The sequence below is a fragment of the Rhinopithecus bieti genome, unplaced genomic scaffold (genome assembly GCF_001698545.2).
Source record: "Rhinopithecus bieti isolate Rb0 unplaced genomic scaffold, ASM169854v2 scaffold_10589, whole genome shotgun sequence".
NCBI classification, from domain to species: domain Eukaryota; kingdom Metazoa; phylum Chordata; class Mammalia; order Primates; family Cercopithecidae; genus Rhinopithecus; species Rhinopithecus bieti.
The window spans coordinates 2,538,267-2,544,216 of NW_016807065.1; the positions used below are offsets into that span (position 1 = coordinate 2,538,267).

General features: G+C 47.3%; 1 pseudogene; it reads right to left on the minus strand.

The window, feature by feature from the left end:
* LOC108534587 (ubiquitin-40S ribosomal protein S27a pseudogene) overlaps window positions 1-3,645 on the minus strand; it is a 13,975-nt pseudogene extending 10,330 nt beyond the window's left edge.
* Between the last annotated feature and the right edge of the window lie 2,305 nt (window positions 3,646-5,950).

Here is a 5,950-nt window from a genome sequence, read left to right on the forward strand (position 1 = left end):
AAGAAGAAGAAGAAGAAGAAGAAGAAGAAGAAGAAGAAGAAGAAGAAGAAGAAGAAGAAAAAAAGAAGAGAATGCAGGACACCCAAAATGGAGCCTCCATATGCCAGGACTTTGTTATCCAGCCCGGGAGACCTCATCTCTGATCACACCAGAGTGGAACCTTCCCATTCTCAGGGCCATTTCCTTACCCAGAAACCTTTTCACAATGTTCTTGGCAGCAGCTGTTGGTCAACTGTGTTTTAAGGTTTTTGAGCAACTTTACAGAAAAAAAAAAAAAGGGAAGCTCCCCTCAGTGTCTGGGTCTCCCTCTGGGTGGCCTCTTTTTGATACCTTACTCATTTCCACGAGATTTCCTTGCCTTATTGACTTACATCACCTCCTTTTCCTGTCTGGGGCCAGGACCCTCCTCTGCAGGTCTCCAGCACTGCTTCCTTTGTCCCCAATTTCTCTGTCAGGGCCGCTGGCTTCACCATCCCACCACCACTGCTGCTGGCCCAGCCTGCAGCTTTAATTTCCTTGGATCTCATGTTTTTGTTGTGTTTTTTTGGAGGTGAGGTCTTGCTCTGTCACCCAGGCTGGAGTGCAGTGGTGCAATCACACCTCATTGCAGCCTCCACCTCCCAGACTCAAGTGATCCTCCTGCCTCAGCCTCTCGAGCAGCTGAGTGTGCACCACCAGGTGCAGCTACATTTTTTGTAGAGGCAGGGGTCTTGCTATATTGCCCAGGCTGGTCTCAAACTCCCAGCTTTAGATGATCCTTTCACCTCAGCCTCCCAGAGTGCTGATATTACCAGCATGAGCCACTGCACCAGTCCTCTCATGTATTTTTATTAATTAATTAATTAATTTACTTATTTTGAGACGCAGTCTTGCTGTATCACCCAGGCTGGAGTGCAGTGGCATGATCTCGGCCCACTGCAATCTTCACCCCCCGCCGGGTTCAAGTGATTCTCCTGCCTCAGCCTCCCGAGTAGCTGGGATTACAGGCGTGTGCCACCATGCCCAGCTAATTTATTTTTAGTAGTGACGAGGTTTCACCATGTTGGCCAGGCTGGTCTCGAACTCCTGACCTCAGGTGATCCATCCACCCGCCCCTTGGCCTCCCAAAACGCTGGGATTATAGGCATGAGCCACCGCACCTGGCCTCCCTCATGTATTTTTAAGTGGAACAGGTTCAAGACCACAAATATTTTCACTATTTCAATGAGTTTCTATTCTAGAATCTCCTGCACACCACAGGAAGGAGAACTTTTACCCTGTAATGCACACAAATACATGCGATCACCACTGTTCTCACCCAGTAATCAGAATCATTAATGATAATAATTAGTAATAAGTTTATTTTTACTATATCTAATAGATTAGATAATAATTATTATGGCAATCGTTCCTGGGTGTGTAGGGTCCAGCCCCACAAGGTCGGTGGGTTTTTCTCCCGGTATGTGGAGATAAGAGATTGTAGGAATAAAGACACAAGACAAAAAGATAAAAGATAGCTGGTCCTGGGGGACCTCTACCACCAAGACACAGAGACTGGTAGTGGCCCCGAATGCCAGGCTGCGTTGATATTTATTGGATGCAAGATAAAGGGGCAGGGTAAGGAGTGTGAGCCATCTCCAATGATAGGTAAGATCACCTGGGTCACATGACCACTGGAAAGGGGGCCCTTCCCTGCCTGGCAGCCGAGGCAGAGAGAAAGAGAGGAGGGAGAGAGAGACGGCTTACGCCATTATTTCTGCATATCAGAGACTTTTAGTACTTTCACTAATTTGCTACTGTTATTTAAAAGGCAGAGCCAGGTGTACAGGATGTTGAACCATTAGATCCTGTGGCACAAATTGCTGAAGTGGGAATTGGAGTGGAGGTTGAATGAATTGGACTGTGAAAACTCCCGTCTGGCCGGACGTCGGGGGCTGGGAGTTGGGGAATGCCCCATCGTTTAGTTGGGGAATGCCCCATTTTTTATCATGCCCTCTTAAAAGGCCATGAAGGATTACCATCAATATCAAATCTTGAATGGCAGTGAGCAGCCCAGTGAATTCCCTTTCGGCATCGTGGACATAAAGTAGAAGGTGGGGCTTTTGGTTGCTGAAAAATTTGTTGTTGTTGTATAGAATAGCGACCTGTACACTGGGGGCAATCTCTTTTTATATGTCCTTTCTGGCCGCATATAAAGCATTGACCAGAGAATTGCCCAGGCATTCGAATAGAGGCCATAGCTTGTGCCATAATCATTGCTGTATGCAGAGTTCCTCCCACCCCTTCACAGTCTTTAATGTAGGAGGTGAGTATATCACCACCCGGTGGAATTTTGCCTTTGACAGGGCAAATAGCCGCCTGACAATCTGGATTTGCTTGTTCATAAGCCGTGAGTTCTACAATAAGTCATTGGCCGTGGTTATCCTGGATAGCCTTTTCTGCCGCGTCTTGGAGACGAGCAATAAAGTCTGGGTAGGGTTTGTGTTGCCCCTGTCTGACAGCAGTGAAAGATGGGCATAGTTTACCATCATCCTGAATCTTGTCCAAGTATCTAAGCAACATTTTCACAGTTGTTTAATAACCTCATCATTTAGTATAGTTTGGTATCGAATTGCAGTCCACTGACCCATTCCCAGTAATTGGTCAGCCATAATGTTAACAGGAGGATTGGAGCCCTGATGAAGACGAATGCGTTCCTGGACAGCATCAGCCCACCAAGTCCTGAATTATAAATATTGAGATTTAGACAAGACTGACTTTGCTAAAATTTCCCAGTCATAGGGCGGGGCACCAAACGTTTATCCTCTGTTATGTAGAACGGACAAAAGGCTAGTTGGTGCCATATTGTTTTACTGATTCCTTGAAATCTTTGAGGAATTTAAAAGAAAAACTTTACCAAGTAGCAGGGCGTATCTGAACCTGACCTGGATGTATGGGGTTGGGTTGAACTACCGCCTGAACAGCTGGAATGCCAGGTACTGGCTGTGTCCCAGCGGCAGGCAATTGTGGAGCCTGATTATCTCCCTGAGCAGCCTGATTGTCGGGCTGAGGGGCGTGATTATCAGCCTCTTGATCTTGAAGAGTTGCGGGGTCAGCTGCCTGCTGAGCAGGATCAACAACAGGCTGTGAGTGATTTTGTGCTGCTGAGGTGGCAGGTACTGGAGGTTGTAAAATTACAGGAAATTGCCAGGCTTTGGGATCCCCATATTCCCTTGCCTGAGCTATAGCCCTCATAAGTGGAGTATCATTTTCAGGGATGTATGTAACTTGTTGCCTATGAGTGACAATGGTAGTGTCGATAACAGTAGTAGCGACCGAACCAGGAGCAGAAAAAAGGTGGGAATTTTGAATAGAGGGAGAGTTGAGAACCTGAAAGCCAGGATGAGACCAGATTACCTGCTGAGCAGGTCTTTTATGGGCCTGAAAGCCAGGCTGCCACGACAACTGTGGACCAGGCTTCAAGGGAGCCTGTGACTCTAGCCGAGTCTGAGTAGTAAGAAAGGAACCAGGCTGTGGAGGGATAGGGTTGAAAGTCTCGTTACCGGGCCGAGAATGGAAAGCCTCCTCTCCGGACTGTTCAGATATCGGAGCCTCTGTATTGGGCTGCATGGAAACATAATTTATAGCCTCATTTTTGGGCTGCCTGATCTCATCCGCTGTCTCCATAGCGGCAGCATTGAGAGGTTGAGGAGAGGCAGGAGGGTCTGGCCACAATGGCTGTTGATATGTTTCAGCTGAGTTTTGCTGGTTGGGGGAAATAAGCTCATTCAGGTCAGTTAAAATATCATCATAAAGCAACAACGGGGTTGCGGTAGCCTCTGGCATAGATGGCGGTGGCGGTGGCATGTCAGACTGGAAGTCTGCCTGTGAAATTATGGTTTCAATTTGTGTAGTATCCTCAGGGGAAAGAGAACTGAGCACTTCCTCAACTTCGTCAGAGGAGAGGAAAGAGGGATCAGTCTCCATTTTGTCCACCTGAGTCTGTAAGGAATCTAAGACAGAGTGAACCGAAGTCCAGATTGACCAAACAGTGGGTGGAACAAAATGTCCCCCTTCATGGGCAATTTTGAATTGTTGGCCAATCTTGTCCCAATCTTTAAGTTCCAAAGTTCCCTCAGTCGGAAACCAAGGGCAAAGAAGATCTACAACCTCAAATAATTCAATTAACTTTTCAGTAGAAACTTTAACCCCTCCTTCCTTAAGAAGAGTTTTTATAAAATTTAAATAAGCCGATTACTTAGTATTCCGGGCAACAAGAGTGAAACTCCATCTCAAAACAAAAAACAACAACAAAATTGATGGCTGCTAACAACTTTCTTTTCTTTTCTTTTCTTTTTCGTTTATGAGACAGGGTCTCACTCTATTGCCCAGGCTGGAGTGCAGTGCCGAGATCATAACTCATTGCAGCCTCAACCTCCTGGATTCAAGCAATCCTCCCACCTCAGCCTCCCAAGTAGCTGGGACTACGAGCAATTGCTGCCACAACTGGTTAATTATTTTATTTTATTGTATTGTATTTATTGAGACAAAGTCTTACTCTGTTGCCCAGGCTGGAATGCAATGGCATGATCTCAGCTCACTGCAACCTCTGCCTCCTGGGTTCAAGTGATTCTCCTGCCTCAGCTTCCTGAGTAGCTGGGATTACAGGTGTGTGCCACCACACCTGGTTAATTTTTGTATTTTTAGTAGAGACGGAGTTTCACCATGTTGACCAGGCTGGTCTTGAACTCCTGACCTCAAGTCATCTGCCCATCTCAGCCTCCCAAAGTGCTGGGATTGCAGGTATGAGCCACCGTGACCGGCCTTTATTTTATTTTTAGTAGAGACAGGGTTTTGCTATGTTGCCCAGGCTGGTCTCAAACTCCTGGGCCTAAGTAATCCTCCTGCCTTGGCCTCCCAAAGTGCTGGGAACTACAGGCGTGAGCCACTGGTCCTGGCTCCTGCTAACATCTTTATGTGGGCAGTTACTGGAGACCCGGGACGTTCCCCAAACCCACCTATCAGTTGTAGTGACATGACATTATGGACCACCTGATGGGATGTACCAGGAAGTACCTGGCCCCACCAGCACGATATTATTCTGGCTACAACTGACCCTTATTCCAATAGAGCATGTGGCTCTAACCCATTTATAGGGTAAACATCGGGGCAGGGATGGGGAGAGAGGAAGCAACCTGCCAAATCTAGAATGAGAATCATTCCTCAGTACCAGAAAAGAACCAGAAAGAAAGCACCCTAAGTAGGGATACCACAAGGAAGTAAAGCAGGGGCCTCTCTGAGCTGGGGAAGGGAAGAAGGAAGGAGTACAATAGCTTGCAAGGCACAGCATTGCAGGTGATGGGAACAGCAGGTGCAAAGGTTCTGGGGCAGGGACAGTGTGGTGTGTTTGAGAACAGCAGCCAGGTCATGGTGGGAAATGGACTTGGGGGAAGGATCTCATAGGATAATTTTTTTTTTTTTTTTGAGACAGGGTTTCACTCTTGTTGCCCAGGCTGCAGTGCAGTGGCATGATGGCTCACTGCAACTTCCACCTTCCGGTTTCAAGCCATTCTCCTGCCTCAGCCTCCCGTGTAGCTGGGATTACAGGCTCCCGCCTCCGCGCCCAGCTAGTTTTTTTTATTTTTTATTTTTTATTTTTTTATTTTTATTTTTATTTTTTTTTTGAGACGGAGTCTCACTCTGTCTCTCGGGCTGGAGTGCAGCGGCCGGATCTCAGCTCACTGCAAGTTCCGCCTCCCGGATTCACGCCATTCTCCTGCCTCAGCCTCCCGAGTAGCTGGGACTACAGGCTCCCGCCTCCGCGCCCAGCTAGTTTTTTTTATTTTTTATTTTTTATTTTTTTATTTTTATTTTTATTTTTTTTTTGAGACGGAGTCTTGCTCTGCCGCCCAGGCTGGAGTGCTGTGGCCGGCTCTCAGCTCACTGCAAGCTCCGCCTCCCGGGTTCACGCCATTCTCCTGTCTCAGCCTCC